Below are 23,986 nucleotides of genomic sequence, written 5' to 3' on the forward strand. Positions count from 1 at the left end.
AAATAGAGTCATTAAATATTTAGGGGAGGGAGAAAAGTTTTATGAATTGAGATGATGACAACAAAAAACTATGTATGGGTATTTTCCTCTTAAACAACAAGAAAACACTTTTCTGAGAGTAACTTGAAAATCTCAAGCATGAAATATGATTTGATTTAATATCCATTTAATGATTTTTTTATATTTTATTTTTTTATTTTATTTTATTTTATTTTTAATTTTTTTAATTTTTATTTATTTATGATAGTCACAGAGAGAGAGAGAGAGAGAGAGAGGCAGAGACACAGGCAGAGGGAGAAGCAGGCTCCATGCACTGGGAGCCTGATGTGGGATTCGATCCCGGGTCTCCAGGATTGCGCCCTGGGCCAAAGGCAGGCACCAAACCACTGCGCCACGCAGGGATCCCCATTTAATGACTTTTTTAAATGTTGATTTTTTGGTTGGCATGTAAGAAGAAATATCCTCTGATATAAAGCTAAATTTTATCCTTGGCGTAATAAAAAAACCAATATGGTCTTCTGAACAAAGAACTAGCTGAACAATTGGGATTCTATTATTGGCCTCACCAGTGACTTACTTGCTCAGTGACCTCGGACATATCGCTTAAATGGCTTTGTGCCTCAAGGTTCCCAGCTGTAATATAGAGATTATAATGCCTGCACCTACTTCATGGGACTGTAGAACTATTTCAGTTGAGTTTGTTTAAAACCCCAAAGGTTTTTGAAACTATCAGAAATAACAGTTAAATTCAAACAAGGTTGTATTTCATTAATTTCTTTTTACTGTTTGATTTGGCTTTCTTGTAGTCTTATATAATCCTTTTTGTACTAAAATAAGTCACTAGGATGAAATTAATAGGTAAAGATTTTCATGGGATATTAAGGAACAATTTTAACAGTGAAGGGAAATTAAGAATACACTTCTGAGATCCACTGATATAACTTCTACTCCTTGGCATATTTAACTCATGATTCAAAAGAGAATTGTAATATGATCATGTAACTTGGAACTTCTCACTAAATCTATAATTGGCAATTTTCTTTTTTTTAATATTTTATTTATTTATTCATGAGAGACACAGAGAGAGAGAGAGAGAGGCAGAGACACAGGCAGAGGGAGAAGCAGGCTCCCTGCAGGGAGCCCAAGGTGGGACTCGATCCCGGGACTCCAGGATCACGCCCTGGGCCAAAGGCAGGTCCTAAACCAATGAGCCACCCAGGGATCCCCTCAATCGAGATTTTCTCATACTGTCTCTATAAATGCACTGATAATGCATCTTCATTTCTCCAAATCCAGAAGACCTATTAAAGCCCTGTTCAAATGCCATGTCCTTCTAGATTCCTTCCCTCTTTGTAACACTATGTGTCATCCAATAAGGAGTTCTGAATAGTAGGAGGACTTGAGTAAGAGAGATAGCTCATTTTTTATATTCCTGACGTTTCATGATTTCTTACAATTATAAATACATTTGCATACAAATATATATGTATACGTTTATTATTTATTCAAAATTATTCTTGAAAAGAACTTTGAAAAGTTCTTCTCGAACTCCAAACTAGAACTCACTACTCCAACCACAGAAATATCTTATTTGCTCTGTTCTCACAACACTTCTTAGAGTCTTAGACTTTTGCATTTTTACGAAAACTTAGAATCAAGGTACGGTCGACATTTCTCACCTGTAAGTGAAATAGTCTCAACTTAATAATCCTTCCTCCTGCCATATCCCTTAGTCTATTTGGTGTCATACTTTGGTTTTTATTCTTTGTTTTGTTTTTACATATTTAAGCTTTTTATCGTTGATTTAGCTTCTTTTGGTCTCCAATATCATGCTGAAGTGCTGTCTAGTGTTCCTATGTGCAAAAGTGTACAATGTGTCTTACAAAGAAAATACATGTGGTAAGCTGCATTCAGACAAGAGTTATAGTGCTATTTGCCATTAATTCAAAGTTAATCAATCAACAATATATATTAAAGAAAGTATTTTTAAAGAGAAACATAAAACAAAGTTATATATTGATCAGTTGATAAAGATGTTGTGATCAGTTCTCAGGAATATATCCCTGCATTATCCTTAGGAAAAGTGGTTCTGTATTTGCTATTTTGGCATGTGTGGTCACTTTATAGAATATAACTACCCACCAATAATAAGAAATGGCTGTGCCTATTTTGTTTGTGTACAAACACTGCCTTCAGCAATATTTTAAAATCTCCCTTCTAATTCCACAGTAGTGCCTGTCTTGTGCACATTTCCAATTTTATGGTCATTTCAATTATAAACAAAAATTTGGCCAACTTTAAAGCTTCAGTTTCATATTCGTTTTAATGCTTGCCTCCTTCTTTCCCACAAAACTAGCCAGATAGCTATCCCAAGAATGAAACTGAGGCATACATCTTTTACTTTTTGTTATCTTGATATTCTGAGCCGCCTTCCGTGCCAAAATGGAATAGGACATGTAGTTACTCATATGAATATTGCTGTAGTTTTCTTTTCTTCACCCTGCTGCTCTTGTTAAGACTAACTGGTCATTGATACTGTTTCTGTGCAGCATGCAAATGCTGGCTCTCTTTTCACATCCAATATTGCACTCTGCACTCTGCATGTGATTATATCATTGTACACCAAAACAAATAGCCACATGTCTTTCTTCCTCAAATCATGTCATTCTTTAGATCTGGTATATGTGATATTCTATTATTTCTTCTTTTAATAGCTACCGTAGTAATCATTAATGTTATTGTAGATTTTTGCTTTCCCTCTTTTTGGGAAAATGATAGTATTATTCTTTGCCACTCCACACATTATATGAAGTCATGTGCTTCTTAGAGTAGAAACCTCTAAGAAGTAGGACATAATTTGCAATGTCCCCTTTCACTACCACAGCAATCTACATCTCACTGCAGACAGTAGAATCGTCACCAAATTATATTCTTGATGGAGTATAATGTTGAGACAAACCTCCCAGTTGATAGTATCAAAAGTAAAGTGGTGCCTTAAAAAATAAAGTATGTGGCATTGGCTTATAAATTCTCCAGATTGTAAAAGACAACGTTAATCAGAAGTTAAAGACTGCATTGGTGAAATATTTGATAAAATTGTTTTTTGAAGTAATTTACAAGGAAGACTGGATAACTAAGAAATGTTTAGATCTAAAGATTGGCATTGGTAGTATGTTTCAGTTTGGGGTGATTTCTTTAAGAAACGTATTTTGAAAAAAAGAGGCAAACTGAAAAAAAGTGGCCAGTTTGCAAGTAGGAATAAAAAATAAAATAGAGATTTCAGAAACTCAGTGATTTCAAATGTTGAAAAAATTTACCGAATTAAGACCCCAATACAAAGAGATAACACTGAGAAAACATTTTGACTCAGAAAGGCAGATCAGTGTTCAGCCTTGGTAATTTTGGTCTAGCAACGACGATGTGATTTAGCTGAATGTGAAGTTCGTAAAAGATACACATGATTGGCTCCTCCAAGTCAATAAGAGCTGGCTCTAGCATCCCCCCTGTCTCTCATCTTCCAATAAGCTATCTTTGGCTTTCTCTCATAGTCATAGAAGGAGTTCCAGAAAATAGGCAGAAGTATTCAATAACACTTGAGGCCTAAATGCATAACTGATCCACTGTGATTTCCCTTATATTTTATTGCGCAGAGCGCATCACAAGGATGTGAAAAATCATGAATGTGGAAAATGATTCCAAATCATAAATGTGGAAAGTGATTCCAAACCATGATATGAGTTTCCATAAAGTCCTATTACAATGCATACACATTTGCTAAATCTAATAAATGTTACTTAAGGCTACTAATAGGAGAGAGAATTAAGAAAGAAATATTAAATGGTAATAGTTCTAGTTTTTATTTTTTGTGATATTTCAATTACAACAATATATATTCCATCTAAGCTGTGAAAGATGAAGAAATTTACAAAATTTCATTTTACCCATTAATCATCTGCCAACCATTAAACTTAGTCTTGTAAAAGTTGTTACATTTTTATTTTTAAAGACTGTTTTTAGATAGATTTGCTTTGGTAACAAATAGCTCCCAAACTTCAGTGGCATAAAACATTACTTTTAGTAATTTTAAGCACATTTACTTTTAGTCAGGAGCTATATGTTTGTATGCTTTATATGCCTTTCCATTACGGACTGTGATTAAAGGAACAATCTCTGCTTGGGACATCTCTGTTGGCAAAAAGACAAAGCAAGATAGCTGGTAGAAACTTAGAGTTACCTTTTCTACTCAAGTGTGTTAAGTCATATCTGCTCCCGATTAAATTGACAGCTTGTTATTGAAAATAGTAACAGTGACAATAATAATACAATAAAAAATGAACTTATTTCCTTAAACTAAAATATTATGGTGAATTTATATCAGATAGTCATAATAAGTAAGTATTTTAGGGAAGAGTAAGAGTGATAAGCTTATAGCAGACAATGGCTCATAGAAATCCTGAAATATTTCTGGAAAACATAAGGGAGGGAATCAATATTGGGGTAGGCCATTTTTTCCTCCTTAGAAATAGCTCTCAGATCTTTTCTTCTTTATCCTTGTCTCCAGTCTCTCGAAAGTCCTTCTTTTTGTACAGTAACCCTAGACGTATCTTAAAAGGACAACAGAAAGCAAGGACCCCGAGTTTACATCCACATAAACCTAAAACTCTTCATACATTTTTCAAACACCATGACACTATATAATCTCACATTACCTAAACTTCATCACTAGGAAATAAGGATTCCATTAATTTGCTATTCTAATTTGTGAAAGAAACATATTCCAATAGGTCTACAACTGAAGTTCCAAATTCAGCTGCAACCTTATGCATCTAAAGACTAAGGGGAGTTTTATTAGTTTCTTAGGGCCACTGTAACAAACTACTAAAAATTGGGTAGCTTAAAACAACAAAAATTTATTTTCTCCTAATTCAGAAGATTGGAAGTTCAAATTAAAGTGTTGACAAGATTGGTGGTGACCGGAGGTTCTCTCCTTGTTCCTGGTGGTTGCTGGCCATTCTTGAAATTACTTGACTTGTAGATATATCACTCCACTCTCTGCCTTTGTCTTTACATGGTGCTCTCCTTTTGGATTTGTTTATGAATCTCTTTCTTCTTATGAGAACACCAGTCATATTGGATTTAAGCTCCACCTTAATCCACTATGTTTTCATCTTAACTTGATTGTATCTACAAAGACACCACTTTCAAATAAAGTCACCTGCATGGGTTCTGAGTGGATATATATTTTGGGAGATTACTATTCAAGCCAGTATAGGAGGCTCAACCGAATCTATTCAGGATAAACTCAAAGACCCACATCAAGACCCATTTTAATCAAACTGCCAAAAGCCAAAACCAGAGAATCTTGTAGGTAACAAAAGAAAAATGACTTATCATATATAAGGGATCTTCACTAAAATTATAAGCAGATTTCTCACCAGAAATTTTGGAGGCCATAAGAAAGTGAGCTGATATATTCCAAGTTCTAAAAGAAGAAAAAGTATAAACCAAGAATAATATATCCAGCAAAATTGTACTTCAAAAATATCATAAATTAAGATTTTTGTCTTATAAAAATCTGAGGGAATTTGTTACCACTACACATGCTCTGCAAGAAATACTAGAGTCTTGAATGTCAAAAGGAAAATATAATAGATGGTAACTGAAAGATGTATGAAGAAACAAGGATTTCAGGAAATATAAATATATAAGCAATTACAAAAGCTATTATTACTGTAACAATAGTTGGTAACTTTACTTTCTGTTTTTTGTAGGAATAAGAAATGAAAACTTTTTAAAATACTATTATTAGTCTAAAAGTATCATTGGAAGTTTGGTTTGTAATTCCACATTTTGTTTTCTACATAATTTAAAAAAACTGGTGAATTAAAAAAATATCAACTTACGGTTTTGGATATACAGCATATAAAGATGTAATTTTGTGACATCAGCACCTGAAAGGAATAGGGATAGAGCTATAAAGGAGCAGAGCTTTCATATAGTATTGACAAATTCAAATTAGCATATTATTATAGTTTCAGGTATAATTTTAAATATAATCCTCATAGTATTCACAAAGAAAATAGCTTTAGAATACACACAAGAGGGGGTTAGACAGGACTTTAAATGTTTCACTAAAAGAATCAACTAAACATGAAAGAATATGGTAATGCAAGAAATTAGGGACAAAAAAGCTATAAGACATATTTGATGTAAATCAAATAGCAAAATGACAGAAGTCTTTATCAGTAATTACATTAAATATAAATTGATTAAATTCTCCAATCCAAACATAGAGAATGGCTGAATGGGTTAAAACATGGTTAAACTATCTGCTGTCTATAAGAGACTCACTTTAGATCCAAGACACGAACGTGTGGAAAGTGAAAAGATGGAAAAAACCCTTGCAAATAGTAACCAAAAGAGGAGAGGGTGGCTATAGTAACACTAGAAAAAATAAACTTTAAATGAAAAAAAGGTAATAAAAGTTAAGGGACATTATATATTAATGTTCATACGGCATGATACAAAATTATAAACATTTATATACCTAATAACAATCAAAATATATAAAGCAAGGTTGTCTTCCCTTGGTAATCTAATCTTTCTTCTTGGAAGAAGCCTTAAAGAAATAGTTTTGCAATAATAGTTTGATGCTTTAATACTTCACTCTCAATAATGATTAGAAAAATCAGAAGAGATTTCTCTGGAGAGGGAAGAAGGAAATAGAGGACTTGAACCACACAACTAAACCAGTTACATCTAACAAACATATATATAGAGTTCTCTACCCAACAACAATCATTCTTTTCAACTGTACATGGGATATTTTCCAGGAAATTGGAACCCTTGTGCACTGTTGATCAGAATGCAAATTTGCACAGCCATTGTAGATAAACAGGGAGGTGTGTATGTGTGTGTGTTTTAAGATTTTATTTATTTATTCATGACAGACACACAGAGAGAGAGAGTGAGAGAGAGAGAGGCAGAGACACAGGCAGAGGGAGACGCAGGCTCCTTGCAGGGAGCCCGATGCAGGACTTGATCCCAGGACTCCGAGATCTTGCCCTGGACCGAAGGCAGGTACTAAACCACTGAGACACCCAGGGATCCCCTCAAGATGGTCAATTTTAATATATCATGTATATTTTACCACAATTTTAAACTGGAAAAAATGATTATTTACCGTTAAAGCAAAAATAATAACAATGTGGTGTGGAGTTTATAACATATGGGGAAATAAATGTGTGACAACAATAACAAATGGCCATGAGGATAGAAATGGAAGTATACTATTATAAGGTTCTCACACTTTACATGAAATGGTTTAATATTACTTGAAGTGTTGAAACGTTAAACATATATACCATCAACCTGCAATCACTAAAATAAGTATTTATAGTTAATTGGTGAACAAAAGTGATATGTGAATTCATAAAAATATCCAATTAGTATAAATTAAAGAGAAGAAAAAGGCAACAAAGAACACATGGAAAAATGGAAACAAAAATAGTAAGATTTAAACCTTGAATGGTTAAACATAACACTACTGTGTTATCTGAGACATATACCTGAGAGGAAAAAAAAAGCAATACCTATACAAAGATTTATATGCAAATTGTTTGTAGTTTTATTCATAATATTCATAATATTATTATTCATAATATCTTAAAACTGAGGGGCACTTGGGTAGCTCAGCGGTTGAGCATCTGTCTTTGGGTGAGGTCATGATCCTGGGTTCTTGGGATCAAGTCCCACATCAGGGTCCCCCCAGGGAATCTGCTTCTCCCTCTGCTCATGTCTCTGCCTCTCTCTCTCTGTGTGTGTCTCTCATGAATAAATAAAATCTTAAAAAAAATAAGACACACACAAAAAAGCATATACTATAGGATCTAACTAAAGAAAATTTTAGAAAATTCAAACCAATAAAAGATGTCAGAAATAAAATCAGTTATTGCCTAGGAAAGGTTGGAGGTAGCTTGGTTGGGAACTGTGATTACCAAGGGAAGACACAAATTTTTGTAGGTTATGGAGATGGGTTCAATATCCTGATTGTATTAATTGTTTCACAGGTTTATATATTGTCACAACTTACCAAATTCTAACTATAAATTAGACTTTATTGTAGTTAATTACATCTCAAAAAATAAAACTAGCATAAAGGCTGAAACAGAGACATTAGCAATCCCATTTTAAACAACAAATATAAAGATTAAAAAATTACCTTTTATTATAAGACATAGTTTACATATGTTTTCTCTAACTAGAATTCCTATATGCAACATTCCAGAGAAGCTGTGTTAAAAGACACTGTGTTAAGAAGTAATGTCTAAAAATTTGTCAGTCTATACCATCTGTACCCATTGTATAAACATCTTTCTGTTAGATAACTTGAAGATTTATTATGGAAGCAGCAAATATAGTGCATGTTCACCAAAAATGTATCACATACTGTAGGAGAAGACACAGGCCATTGTATATCAACTAATTGGTCATGGAAAAACTATATATATTAAAAACAAAAAACTTCAACACATTAAGTCAATCATACTTTTGGAACAAGACACATTATTGGTTTCATTTTAAAATTTAGGAGATCCGTGGGTGTAAAATTCATACAATAGTGTTTCTTGTGATTCCTTTTAAAAATGCAAATATCTCCTAGGCCTGCAAATTTCCTGAAATTCAACACCTTCTGCTCTGTTGAAATACACAGATATGTTCATCTTTAATTAATAGCTCACTACAGACTGAAATTTAGTACCCTTCAATTATTATGGTTTGATTTAGAGAAACAATACTTCATTTATTTTTTTATAGTCAAACTTATGGGCACCTGGGTGGCTCAGTCAGTTAAGCGACCTACTTTTGATCTCAGTTTAGGTTTTGATCTCAGGGTTGTGAGTTCCAGCCCTGTGTTGGGCTCCATGCTGGGTGTGGAGCCTACTTAAAAAGAAATAAAATAAAACAAAAATCAATCAATCAATAAACAGTCAAATGTATTATATTAGTGGTATATGTTATTAAAACTACCTCTCAGAATGCATGGGTTGGAAAGATAATGAAAATGTTTCCCAGTTTGGGAATTACCTCCTTGTCATACGTCAAAAAGTTATTAGAATTAATTATTAATATTAATATTAATCAATTAATATTTACTTCCATCACTTTGTTCATATCTGCATAAGTCCCTATATTGCAGATACCTTATGTAGCCTTAATCTATATCTATACCTGTATGTAACCAAGTGTGCTGGAAATCTGAGACAAAAGAATAGCTTAAAATGGATGAGCATATTTTAGTCTATATGAAATTTACTATCAATTGAGACGATAGGTCTTAATTGATTTTAGTTATGTGTGTATGGGGGAGAGTGTAGGTAAAGGAAACATTAATTGTATCTTTGCCTCAAATTCTGACTCAATAGAAACTTGAATTTTTCATTTTAAATGTTATTTGTTTAACTATGTTAAGTTTATTTTTACCTGAGAAACTTAGGAATCACAGAGACACAAAGATAGTAGTGATCCCATTCTAAATAGTGTGGATATAAAATCTTTTCCTTATGGTGCTAGTTTGTACAGCTCATTTCCATGCCCTGTTACTCACTAATGCTATTATAGTTAAATTGGAATCTTTCTAGTGACAATCACACTACATGAAATGTTTCCTTGTAATTATATTAGAAGAAGATATGTTGTGAAAACTGTTAGCTTGACTAGTTAAAACTTGTAAAATGTATGTTATTCTTGCACTTAGCTACATATTTTTGGAAGAAAAAAAAGTATATACAGTGTTCCTTGGCACCTGTGCGTATGTGTGCTCTCTCTAAAACAAACAAACAAACAAATAAATAAATAAATTATTTTTAAAAAAGAATCTCTGATTTGTAGCCAATTCCAGCAAAAATGTGGGTAACCTGGGGACCCACTACTTGTGATTGGTGTTTGAGGTGGGACAGTCTGAAGCTTTAATCATTGGGGTCTGCATACTGATCCTGGGTAGTTAGTAACGGAATTAAAATAAATTGTAGGACATGTAATTGGTATCTGCAGAAAATTGGAGAATTTCTTGGTGTAGAAAATCTACATATTTGGTGTCTAAAGTGTTGCCAAGAGAGAAACAATTTTCTTTTAAAGTCAAGATATACTCCCATAAACCTGGAATTCCCCAGAAAATACATTGTCTCTATAAGGATGAAATAGGAATTATGCCTCCCCTGCCCCACTATGGAAATGAAAAATGTCTGGATTCTTTATCATTGAGTGAGGGCAGAAAATAATTCTAAAATAAGCAGAATGCACTGTATTTATAACCAAGTGCCATTTTACATATATGCAAGTTTGTTTTGGACATAGATATTATTCTTTTTTCATGATGCCATAATGAGGTCATACATTATGGTTGCATATTTGTTTAAAAAGGTTGTAAGCTTCCAGAAGGTGGGGATAGTAGCGTTGAATTTCTCTCATTATCTTCCTGCTGCTGGGTCCAGAGCAAATGTGCAATAAATGACTTGGGTGAAGAACATGGATTATTTGTGCCAGAAGGAGCAGTAGTGTTTGGGGGAAAGGTCATGGCCGAATGCCCTTATGGATTTTGCTTATCTTGGGCAAGGGATGTTAGAATAATTGTAAAATATGGAGAAATTCCTTTTCACTCTGGAAATTTGGGTTATTTTGTGTGCAGAGACCGATATCCAGATGGCTGAGTTATAACTAGAAGAAAAACACTGAATGTGGTTGGGGACAGCCATTTCTCTTTCTTTTATGGGAAGAAATTATGGTTATTACCTGAGATTTCATAGCCATGAATAGAGTACTGATAGAAAGATTCTGAAGTATCTCAGATTTTTCTAGGTATTGTTCTAATCCAAAGAATCAAGGGTTCATAGGTAGTATGAATTAGGAAGCATACAGTTATAATGTTAAGGATTAAACAAACACAAAGACAATGACTCTGAATCCAGACTGCCTAGATTCATATACCAACTCAGCATTTTTTAAAGACTTTATTTATTTATTTATTTATTTATTTGACAGAGAGAGAGAGAGAGAGAGAGAGAGAGAGCACAAGCAGGAGGAGTGGTAGGCAGAGGCAGAAGGAGAGAGAGAGGGAGAAGCAGACTCCCTGCTGGACAAGGAGACTAATGCAGGGTTCCATCCCAAGACCCTGAGATCATGACCTGGGCTGAAGGCAGACGCTTAACCAACTGAGCCACTCAGGCACCCCTAGACACTCAGTTGCCCCCCAACTCAGCTTTAACTAGCTGTATAACTTGGAGATACTATTTCTTTGTCTGTACAATGGGGACACCCACAAATTTCACCTCATACAATCATTGACAATATAAGTGAGTTAATTTAGATAAAGTGTGTTTAGGTCATATCTTGACACAATATTACCATATTAATATTATCTCTCTGCTTTCTTACCTGGACACCAGTAAGCTGAGGGGAAGGGAATATACTATTCAACTCTACCTGTTCCACAGCTCTAAAGGCTGCAACATAATAATAACAATAAAAATGATAATAAAATTTATTAACATCTTGTATATCAGTCGCTGTAATTTTATATTTATTTCTTTCCCTTATTACAATGAGGATAGTAACATCAATATGTCCATCTTACAAAGAAACTTATCATTAAAGAAACTTATTACCTTGCTTAAAAACAAACAAATAATAAGCAATGATGTTAAATTCCGGCTTAGTCTAACTTCTGAGTACTCTTTTAAAACCAGTTATGCCATCTTAAAAGGAGAAGAATTTGATAAAACATGCATTGGATAGATGAAAGAACAAATGAATTTCAAAAAAAAACCCCATCATCTCTTTTCACAATAAATTTACTTTATGGATATGTTTAGTAATGATAATGACTTCACATTCATTTCAGCACTGGTAAATGTGTTTTTTTTCAGTATCTTTTAAAGGTACTACAGCAAAGTGGTCTCCATAAGGCAAAATAAAATGTGGTGCCCTGGTATCTGTTTCTTTAATTGAGCTTTTAAAATATATATCATTTGAATGAAATTATAATGATTTCATTAACCTATTTTGCCCTTTCTCAAATATAATGACTATAAATGTGATAGGAAATTACAACTGCCCATTGCTGGAAGAAAGCAATCAAGCTAGATTGACCAATATGATTATTACATGCCTGTCTGACAACTTTTTCCCCCTAGATACTGAAGCTGAAGTTGGCAGACCATATAAATATCTATTTGTCTATTTATGAAAAAATTAAATCAGGAAAACTCAGGATCAAAATTTTAATTAATCAGTTTTACAGAAGGAAATCTCAAATTTTTAGTTCTTAGGGATTTCCATTTTAATAGTAATTATAAAACATTCTGGCTTAGTTTGTTATACAGAGGTGATGGATATACATTCAGTGATTTTCAACGGGAAGCTTAAAATGCATTCCCAAATACCAAAATGTTTTACTGTGAAATAATTTTAAAATTTAGGAGAAAAAGAGACTATTAAGCTCTTAAAGGTGTTTAGGTTCATTTGCTAGATACCATATAAGCCAGATGCTATATGAGATATAAGGACTTGCGGATTTAGTAATTTTCTCATCTTTCAAATGTGAAGAAGTGTTGTTAGATATGCCGACATATAGATACCCAGAGGAAAAAAAGAAACAAAAAGCGATGTGGTACTGGAGAGGAGGAAAATAAAATAGCAATCAAATAAAGAACAAAGATGCACTGCATTGTATAGGGGAATGCAACAAAATATTTTCTCTTTCTCCTTCCACCCCTTCTCACCTCACTCTCTCTCTCTCTCTCTCTCTTTCTCTATCTCTGTTTCTGTCTCTGTCATCTCTCTCTCTCTCTCTCTCTCTCTCTCTCTCACACACACACACACACACACACATTCACACTTACACTCTGGATTGTGACCTGTAGTTTAAAAAAAAAAAAAAAAAAGAAATCTAAAGTGTTTGGCTGCTGGCACAGTAGCCCCATTTATAGGTGTAGTCTTTTAGGAATAGAGATTACAGAGAATCATACATCAGAAAATGAAAAATTTTCTTTCCAAAAAATCATTGATCATTTTATTATATATATATATAACTATTTAATTCACCCTACAGGCCATTTTTTCAAATAATTGCTACTTTTGCCCTTGCTTTCCAACATTATTTACTCATTTTATCCATTTGAGAAAAATCCTCCCCTTAATGAAATATATCTCAAAACAGCTAGCATAAAAGACAAAAGAGTAGTTAGAATATTGAGATTGGCTTATTTTTGTGGGTTGAAAGGATTTTCAACCCACAAAAAAGGGCTTGTTTTCAAATAGGTAGTCTCTACATACATACCTGTGAACAGGATCTAAATACCTCCTATTTAAATAATTTATTATTTGGTTAATAACTGAAAAAGAAATTACTTGTCTTCGTCCAGTAAAAAGTTATGCTCTGAATTAGTATGATGTCTTCTTGTTCAAACCACACATAAATACACAGAGACCTTGATTTTTGCTGAAGATGTGTCCTGAGATTTGATGTATAAACCCATAGTTTGCCCCCCTTTTGGTCTTTCCTGGCACTTGGAGTCCCCATCATATTTTAATATGCTTTATGTTCCAATTAGCAGTCCGCTTAAAAATCAGGTTGAAAATTTCTTGTTTATGGGAAGGGACTTTTGTTTTCTCTGTAACACCATTAAGAATTAGAACTGCTGTTTGAAATAGCAGGAATAGACAAAAAAATCCATTGATATAATATTGGACGACGTCTTTCCATAGAATGCTTATTACAAATGATAGAGAAACAGGCCTTACCAGGAAGTCCAGGTCATTTAACTTTCTCAAATTATAATTATAATTACCTGTATTTTGAGTGACAGGACCAGGTATCTAGAACCTCAGAGAAGATGCTGTTTTCTCTCTCTCTCTCTTTTTTTTCCCCATACCAACAAATTTAGGGGCAGTTTTGAAATAAGACATGTTAATTCTGGAAACGACAATATCACTCTCCAATTTTCTTACAATGCTGGTGCTTTCCTTCCCAGTGTCCAGTAAATTTCCTCAGATCCCTACACTGGGAATAATTAGAATACATATCTCTGTAATCCACATTCCAAGAAGCAAACTCAGAGCAAATCACAATTTTTCTTTTTGCAGAGTAACTTAGTTTATGTTTGTGAGGGAAAAAAAACAATAAGCATAAACTTACCTGTATCAACACATGATTGATTAATAACCTCAAACCCTTTCTGTTTATTTGTATTGGAAAATTGCGTATACGCTAACCATAATAATTTTTTTCTTGGTGAAATTCCAAACACTACTTTGAGTTATAAATAATTTTATGCAAGCAGATGTAGAACTTTTTTTCTTTCTTTCTTTAGTTAACTCTGAGTCTGGGGAGTTCTGCTCAGGAGTGAATTAGCAATTTTGCTTCCATCAGAACCACTTCTCTGCAGAGGTTTATTCTCCAAATAAACCTTTTTTTCCACTTAAAGTCTCCCTAGCAGCCACAAACCCTGTGGCTTCCAAATTTTGCACCTTCTAAGATTTTTCCACCAGCCTTCCTTTCCACTCTCATCTTCATCCCACACCTTTCTTTCATGAAATACCTTCCACTTAATTCACCAGACAATTGTAGAAAATTTTGGTGACCCGGAGTCACTGAAAGCCCAGAAACCAATATGTGGAACACAGGAACCTATATATATGCCTAGGACTTCAGAGTAAGGAGCTTAGGTGGTTCATCAATGAGGAATAGTTATATAAGAATACATATTAAATATACAGAGACAAAGATAAAAATAGAGGGCAGCCTGGGTGGCTCAGCGGTTTAGTGCCTCCTTCAGCCCAGGGTGTGATCCTGGAGACCCAGGAGGGAGTCGATGTCAGGCTCCCTGCCTGGAGCCTGCTTCTCCCTCTGCCTGTGTCTCTGCCTCTCTCTCTCTGTGTGTGTGTCTCATAAATACATAAATAAAATATTTAAAAGAGAGAGAGAGAGAATAGAGATATACTATAGAGATTTATGTACTATATATAAAGAAAAAGATATATGTGCCAGTAGGAATTTGTTTGAAAAGTGTAAATGGAAGAAAAAAAAAAGAAAAGAAAAGTGTAAATGGGCAAACTCTCCCTTAGTTTTTAAATTTTGTTTTGTTGTTGTTTAAAACAGTTTTAATTGTGCCCATTGTTCACAAGAGCGTGAAGAAATTGACACTCATGTTTAACAGCTGGTTTGAAAAAAAGTTCAAATTTTTCTGTAGTGTGATTTAGGAATATAAATACCAATGTATATTAGAAATCAGAAAACTGTGCAAAATATCATATGTAACAATTAGACTTCTAGGGACTCCTCACAAGAAGAATTTACAGATATGTTCACGTTCACCTCAAGTATGCTTAATACAACATTTTTATAGTAGTGAAATGTTGACAGTGATGTAAATACCCAACACAGAGAAATTATTAAATTAATAGTACACATGTACACATATACACACATGTACTGGAAAAATACATAGCTATTAAAATGGCATTATAGAAGACTACTAAATGATTAAGAAACTGTTCATGATCTATAAGATGACAAAGGGTCCTTAAATTATATATATATATAACAAGATATACACATGTGTGCATATGCATATATGTATATATACAAAATTAAACCTGGAATGAAGCCCACAAAAATGTTAATAATTTATCCCTGAGGTATGATAGTTTTGTTTTGTTTTGTTTTTGGTGAGAATATTTAAATTCTAATGTCTTAGCAATTTTCAATTATGTAACAGTGTTGTTGTCTATAGTTACCATGTTTCACATTAGATGCTCAGACTTCTTTTATCTTGTAGCTGAAAGTTTGTACCCTTTAACTAAGTTCTCCCTCTTTTCCCTCTTACCAGAGATGGATCCATCTCTGGCAACTGCTTTTCTACTATCTGTTTCTATGAGTTTTGTGTTTCTGTGTTTTGGATTTTTTGTTTGTTTTTCTTTTTAGATTTCACACATACATAATATCATGCAGTATTTGTTTTTTTCTGTCTGGCTTATTTCAGTTAGCATAAGCCCTCAAGATCCATATTGTCTTCAATGCCAGAATTTCCTTCTTTCCCATGGCAGAATAATATTTCATCATGTGTTTATATATATGTATCACATCTTTTTTTAATCCATTTGTCCATTAAGTGACACATATTATTTCCATATCTTGCCTGTTGTAAATAATGCTATTTTCATTTCCTTTGGATATGTACCCCAAAGTAGGATTGCAGGATCATATGATAGTTCTATTTTTAACTTATTATGGAAAGTCCATACTGGTTTCCTTAGTGGCTATAGATAATTATATAGATAAATATATAAATTCTTTGTTGAGTGAATGAATGAATACAAAACTAATGGAATAATTTAATGAAAAGTAAATGTTCAGGGTTAATTATAGTTATATTGCCTGATCTGTGCATACCACCCTCTCCCCTTTATTCACTCCTGAATACAAAATTCTTCTATCACTCCATGTCTCTCATAGTGTTTAACACAATGCCAGAATGGTGTAAGGTGGAAAATCGAAGCCTATTTATAAGGTGGGATTCCCTCTATGTTAAGAAGTTCTGTGTATATGATACCTATGTGTTTTACACCAACAAACATGTTAAAAAGTAACATCTATTATCATAAATTGAATTCACTCCAGTTTTTACCACTTTTCCCTTAATACTCTTCTAATTATTATTTTTTATTTTTATGTTATAATTTCTCTGGTTAGCCCTTCTAGTGAATGATTTTGTCTTCTAGCACAGTATTTTTCTACCTAGTGGTGGTAAAGAAAGTTTTATTTCCTGATTTATCTTCAAATGCAGACCAATAATTACATAAAATACAATAAGAATTTTTAGAAAGAAATGTTAAAAAAAGACATGCCAAATAAAAACCCAAGCTTTTATATTTCATTCTAAATATGGGAATCCACTTCCATAAATAAGGAGTCCATAGGCAAAAGTGATGATAAGGGAGATTAATAACTATTTTTTCATGGAAATCTTGATAGATCTCTTTGAAACTCAGTGTTTTCACCTGCAACATGGGAATTAAGATAACTAGACTGAAGGATTATTAAAAACATCAAACAACTCACGTAAAATATCATGTAAGCAGGTTATCATGTATGCATGTTTGTGTATGTGACATCATTACGATTATTTATTTTCATTACTTGAGCCGTCTGATTCTCAAGCACTTCATAGTGTGTGTTCCCTGGTCTCCTCCACTCCTGGTTCCCTCAGGCAGAACATTATATATATTTTAACCAGAAGTTTCTTTTCCTTCCAAAAAGACCACTTTATTTTGACTCTGTTCTACTACTTCCCTTAGATGTTTGAAAACTGTTTTTAATATCTTCATCCTCAAGCTCATCAATTTCTGTTTTATACAGAGAGATTTCCTTTGTTATTTCTAAGTAGGATACTTTCTTGGTTTTGCTTTTTTAAGTGGCTTTTTATACTCCTATGCTGTCATATACTGTACTTCACCATATCCTTTTCAAGATTTCCCTTTTTCTTCCTTCAAAAATTTATCTTCCGGAAAGCATTCCTATCTGCTCATGCTTTCACATGAGTTAGTGAAATGTGAAATTTGTTCCCCAAAGTAATGTTCCAGTTCACTTTGACACAGGAAAATACAACAATAAACTGTAATTGTTCTCCTGTAAACAGGTACGTAACCCTCCGTTAAGCTGCTCCTGTGTGTGCAATGGAACTTGAAGTAGCGTGAGTAACCTGCTTGTGAGGAGACCACATAGAACTAAGACACACACACAAAAATGATCCCTGGAAGCTCTTTGTTCAGCCTTGCTCTACTTTCTAATAGTGGATTTTGCCTTCATTTCATTTGCTTTTCTTCTCCACGTTTTGTTTTGCACCACAGTCCTCTCTAAAGAGTGCAAGCCAGTAGTTCTCCTTGAGTCAGTCTCTCTGCATGGTCACATTCCACAGTGCCACTTTTGCATCTGGTAGCACATTTATGGTTTTGCTACTTTGATCTGTTTAATTGTACTTCCTACTGTTCTCTAGAGAACTCTCTTCGTATCTGTCTACAACCTGTGCTCCTCCTGTAAAAAGCAATGTCAGCTGCATTAAATAAAATTCATTTTTGAGTGTATATTAGAGTCCCAGTTTCACTTGTGTATTTTACTTTCCTGGAAGTACCTGAGAATCTCCTTGTAAAAAAGTCTCCAGGCCATATATACAGACAGAAGCTATAAAAGCAGGCTTGTCTCATTTCTCTGGCACCTTGCACTATACACCCTTCACACACAATCCCCCACCACTGCGTATGGGCTGCTGATGGGGTTGCTGGGAAATGTCTTCACATATTTCATCAGTGTTCAGACAGATGGTCTTAAACAGAAACTGTTTGTGTTGTTGTTTTCCTAATCAAACATTTGCTTCATAGAAATAAAATTAATATTCTTCCCACTTTCCTCTTAAAGCATGGTATCTCTTCAAATTCCTCAACCCAATAGCTTTTCTCCTTGCTACCGTTGTGCCTATCATATGTTTTATGCTATGCTTAGAAAATTCTTGAAATCAAGGTCCAGTTTCATTGTCTACAACTTTTAGTCTTTCAATTTTCAAAAATTACCAAGGCGAGATTCTGTTTGCAATTACTATTTTTAAATAGTGTAGTAAATCATATGTAAGATGTGCTTAAATATGTAAAACATTTCTTTAGAGTACTTACTTCCTTGAACTTAGTTCTTGAGCTGATCATTTCCAATAAATAAGCAAGTGCTTATTATTTTGTTGCCACCTTGCATCAGCTCAGACTCCTTCTTTCCTATTTCTGAAGTTCCTTTATAAATATTGCTACCATCATTTAGGGAGCACAAGTATCACCATTGTTTTTCTTTAGTGCCAACTTAAACTGCAACTTTTTTTTTCCTTTTACTCTCCATACTCTATCTCTGCACAACCTCAGATGTCTGTAGGAAGTGTCTTTGTTCTTGTCTGTTTTTCTCTTCTCTCACCATCCTATCTTTACAGACCTGTTATTTCCATTTGGATTACTGCTTCCATGTCCTCACCCTGACTTTCTCAGTCTATGTACTCCTTTAAAGATTTCTGCAGCTATTTTACTCTTTAAAGCTGTTGGCTTGATTCCTTCCCTGGGGAATTTTCTTTATATCATTTTTAAAAATATGAGCCACCACTTTGTGACAGCTGGAAAGGTGAACAGGAATTCTCTATTCTTGATTATTCCTCTTATATTTTTAAAAATTTCTTCTTGTTCTCATAGGGACATTCTCAGCCTCCAAATACCTCTGCCAAATTTCTCAGCTGTTGAGAGATTAATTTCAGCTATTACCATAGCAGGATCAGAAAAACTAACATCTTTCACATTGCATTATAGAACCTCTATTTTCCCTTGTGTGTGTGTATGTATATGTATATGTATATATGTGTGTGTATATATATATATATATATATATATATATATATATATTTAAAAAAATCTATCAGCTCCTATCATTTTTCCAGGGATCTTTTTGGTAATACAACTATAAATGTGTGTATGTAAGTTAGCATCATTTGATCTCATATTGAAGATTGGCTTACACTTTGATTTTATTGCCAAGTATCTTGGAGTCAGAAAAACCTCAAACACTAGCCCCAGAGGGAAGGGTGGAAGTAAGCTCTGGTGGCAGTTTAATGAATGTTTACCCTTTTGAATCAAAGAGTAGTAATCCTTCCCCCCATTGATATTATCACTTACTATAGATAAGCATTTCCATTCTGTGTCTCTAATTTTCCTGCCCTCAGTCTTACCCACTGATTTATAGAATACATTATTTGCTACAATTATCATCCCATACAATGTTGCTTCTGACCAAGGCATTCACTTTACAACAAAAGAGTAAAGCAAAGGACTCATACCCAAGGGAATCACTCACCTTGTTGGGTGCCTCATTACCCAGAAGCAGTTGGTCCAGTTATATAGTGGAATGGCTTATAGAAAATACCTGGTAGAATTGAAGAAATGTTCTAAATTTTTTTTTATTTATGACCACAAATGTTTTTTTCTGTCTTAGAAAACAGATTGGAAACTCAATGGTTGAAAGTGAGAATGACTCCTTTCATTATAATCCCTCAGAACACCCTCAAAAATGATTTTGTCTCCCCTCCCTATAATTTACTGCTTTGATGGTTTACAGGTGTTCGTTTCCAAAGGCGGAATTGTTTTACAAGGGCACAGTGATGGTTTCAATGAACTCGAAATTAAAAACAAAACAAAACAAAAAAAACCTTACTCTTACTGAGTTTCTAATGCAACCAAATTAATAGGTAAAGGCCAACTGTTTGTAGTTACAATCTTAATAGTAAGGTGCAATATAATTTCTGCTACACAGTAGAAGCAGAGAGGATTATGTTTGTCCAACTCATGGGTTCTCAAGGCCACAGCAATCAAATATCAAACATAGCATGATATTTAAGGAGTCAAAGTTTGAATCACCTTACTAAGCAGAGTATCACAAACTTTTGAGGCACTGACTGAGTATAAATGGAACGTAGCGTGGAAAGTGAAAGAAACAAGTTTTAAATAGCAACTAAATACCAGTTGTTAAACAAAGACTAGACAAATAATCATATTGTCTTCATTGTTCTGTATCTTATCAGTTGCCTTTTTTAAAGCTTTTCTTTTCTCAGCATGCCATGACTACATTGGTCAGTAGAACTTGCGATTCTTGATCTCAGGATTGTGAGTTCAAGCTCCATACTGGGTATGGAGTATACAATAAATAAATAAACAAGTAAATAATATGAATTTAAAAAGTGAAGACTTTCTTTTTTTCTGCACAATTTTTATAAAGGGTTGAGGGAATGACTTATTAATCAGTCTTTACAGGTTATAGAAGGGGGTTTGTGATTACACTAGAAAAGAAATAAAGACTATCTAATGCTATATATAGTATAACATATGATGAGGATTTCAGGAAAAGAGCAAACACATTGTCACTTGCACATCATCTTTGTCAGTCACATGATCTTGTTGCCATTGTTTGGGAGATAAGCTTGAATAGAAGGCTGTGTACTGGCACTGAGGAAAAGGATTGTTGGTACTCAGAACCATTCTCACCACCTTCCGTGCTCTCTCCTATAGCTTAGAAGCATGTCTAGAAAACAAATTTCCCAGGGTGCTTTGTGGCAGGGCTTTGGTTTAGATTATAATAATATGAGTGACTGTTAGATCTGGAAGGCAGAAGTGAAACAGTTCTATTCTTCCTTTTGCATCAGAAAGCAAAAGCATGGATATGGTGAATGTGAGAATTTTTAGTGTCTGCTGGCCATTAAGAATCATTCTCTTCAGTGTTACAGCCTGCCCTGCAGCAACCAACAGCAGTGACTTCCCGTACCTTTTGAGCAGGGTTGGAAATAGGAACTTCATAATTCCCCCAAAGCTATCAACAAACCTGAGATCTATTGGTGGTATGCCCTGACCTTTTACTTCTCAGTCCTTTCAACAGATTTGTAAGCACTTAATTTGCTGTGCTAAACTCTAAATTGCTTGCAATATTTAAAGAGGTTTATGTTATCCTAATAGAACCATCAATGACAAAAGGTTATACATAAAGTGAATGAGGATTTATAAAGATTTATAAAATAATACTACATGGACTTCTATGCTCATTTAAATAACACTATGCATGTAACAAAATAATTTCTAGTAAATAAAGGGCTCTTAATATCAGTAATCAAATAATATCAATAAATAAAAGGCAAACATCTACAGAGAAATTAGACAAAAGTTGTTAAGAACCAGTACTTAAGAATGCGGTCATTGCTATCCCCTGCTAATTTCTTCTCTGAAAATCCAACTCAACAAAAATAGGCCAAAAAGCAAACCAAAAAAAAAAAAAAAAAAAAACCTCACAGAAAGAAACAACAACAAAACCAACAAAGGGGAATAGATAAAGCATCCATATAATGTTACTTTAAGAAAAGGGGTAATAAAAAAAAAAAAAGAAAAGGGGTAATAGGAAAACTTCCCAACAGAGAAAAAACATGGAAGAAAACCGAGACATTAAAGCAGATAAAATTTGAATCCAACACTCCCAACATTAACACAAAAATATTAAATATGTAATCACAACTTTTACAAAAAAAAAAAAAAAAAAAAAAAAACACTAAGCACACAGGAAAGAATGGCCAGTAAAGAGGAAGATAAATAGGAAGAAAAGAAACAGAACAGTAGGATACATAGAAAAGTGAAATGAGAAAAATTAACAAAAGGAAACTAAATTCAAATAAGTAGTGAACAAGTAGTAAAGAAAAGACAGGAACCAAATATATAACATGTGCAAAACTGAATATGTGAAGGAGAAAATGAAATAAACAAATGTTCCGTTGAGTTTATTAGGAAAGATCCATTTGGCTTCTTGGTGAAAAAGAGTATGTCACTTATAAAGGAAAGGAAACAAGACAGATAAATTGAAAATGAAGGTCCAGGTAATCACTTTGGCTGCAATATTCATTGATAGAAGATCAACACTTGCAAAGAGACTCAAGGAAAGAAAATATGATACAAGGATCTTATATCCAGCAAAGTCATCTTCCAAGTATAAAGTATATAGACAAAACAGTTTTTACCGTAAAATAGCAGGATACATTTTTCATACAAGCCTTTCTGGAAGAAAGGCTATAGTTAGGTAAGAAGTGAATGGAAAGATCCTGGCAAAAGACTATTAGGGAGAATTTATTTATTTACTTATTTTTAGAGATTTTATTTATTTATTTATTCATGAGAGACACAGAGAGAGAGACAGAGGGAGAAGCAGGCTCCGTGCAGGGAGCCTGATAAGGAACTGCAGGATAGTGCCCTGGGCGGAAGGCAGGCGCTAAACCGCTGAGTCACCCAGGGATCCTCCAGTGGAATGAATTTAATATATTCAACTAAAAATTGAAACCATAAAAACCAAGGCAGGAATAGGAATAATAGGATAGAATATAAATATTGGATATTCTGATAATATCAAATGAATAAAGGAAAACAAAATAATTTGGATATTAAAATAATTCTCCTTATTACCTTATGCACAATAGCTTGCAGCCAAAGGACATCTTTTAAAACGACAAATTCGGGCAGCCCCGATGGCACAGCGGTTTAGTGCAGCCTGCAGCTCGGAGTGTGATCCTGGAGACCTGGAATCGAGTCCCACGTCTGGCTCCCTGCGTGGAGCCTGCTTCTTCCTCTGCCTGTGTCTGTGCCTCTCTCTCTCTCTCTGTGTCCCTATGAATAAATAAATTTAAAAAATAAAATGATAAATTCAGGGACAAAAGCATAGATTTCATACAAAGATAAACACAAAAGGAAGATAATATTAAGTGACGGAGCAGAGGAAGGTATGAGGGAGGAAGAGAATGCAAGATTTTTTTCTCATAATGAATACAAAGGGGAGCCTAAATATTTTATTCAAAAGTCTCATTATAAAAATAATCACTTAAAAACTTACTAAATATTAGAGTAGTCATAATATATATGTATAATGTAGCTATATATGTAGATTATATATGTATAATATATCAGAAGATATATATTTATACTCAAACATAAGCACAAATATATACAAAATCTGATATAGCACATCACTTTAGAGTCACGGGAAAGAAGGAGGGAAAGGAGGAGGAGGAAAAAAGGGGGAAGAAGGAGGAAAGGGAGAGGAGAAAAATGGGGAAGAAGAGGAGAAAGAAAACAGATTAATTCCATAAATATTTTTTTTTTTATAATTGAGCTTTAATGAATAGTAGGAAACAATTCAGCATTGCTTCCACTCTCCAAGGGTAGGTTTTCTTTGTTATAAATATTGTTAAATGTTTCCCCAGGCAAGTGAAATATTTTAATGTAGAACTATAGACAAAATATAAATGAATATTGGAGGATATGTATCAATGATGAGTTTGAGAACTTGAAAATCTTTTACCTTAATATTGTCTCTCCGAATTAATTA

The 23,986-nt window shown here is 33.7% G+C and overlaps 1 long non-coding RNA gene across 3 annotated transcripts in view; it reads right to left on the reverse strand.

Annotated features, from left to right (window-relative positions):
* Positions 1 to 23,986, reverse strand: part of LOC140596592 (uncharacterized) — a 41,500-nt gene that overhangs the window by 5,398 nt on the left and 12,116 nt on the right. Inside the window, exons 3-6 of one of the 3 annotated variants that reach the window (XR_011998504.1) lie at positions 23,068 to 23,268; positions 5,904 to 5,951; positions 5,436 to 5,482; positions 3,834 to 4,604 (exon numbers count right to left, since the gene is read on the reverse strand). This is a non-coding gene — a long non-coding RNA (uncharacterized lncRNA). Of the gene's footprint in view, positions 1 to 3,833; positions 5,483 to 5,903; positions 5,952 to 23,067; positions 23,269 to 23,986 lie in introns of those variants that run through there. The other 2 variants (XR_011998503.1, XR_011998502.1) reach the window with 2 other exon arrangements.

Source organism: Vulpes vulpes, unplaced genomic scaffold, assembly GCF_048418805.1.
Source record: "Vulpes vulpes isolate BD-2025 unplaced genomic scaffold, VulVul3 Bu000000628, whole genome shotgun sequence".
In the NCBI taxonomy this organism is placed as follows: Eukaryota; Metazoa; Chordata; class Mammalia; order Carnivora; family Canidae; genus Vulpes; species Vulpes vulpes.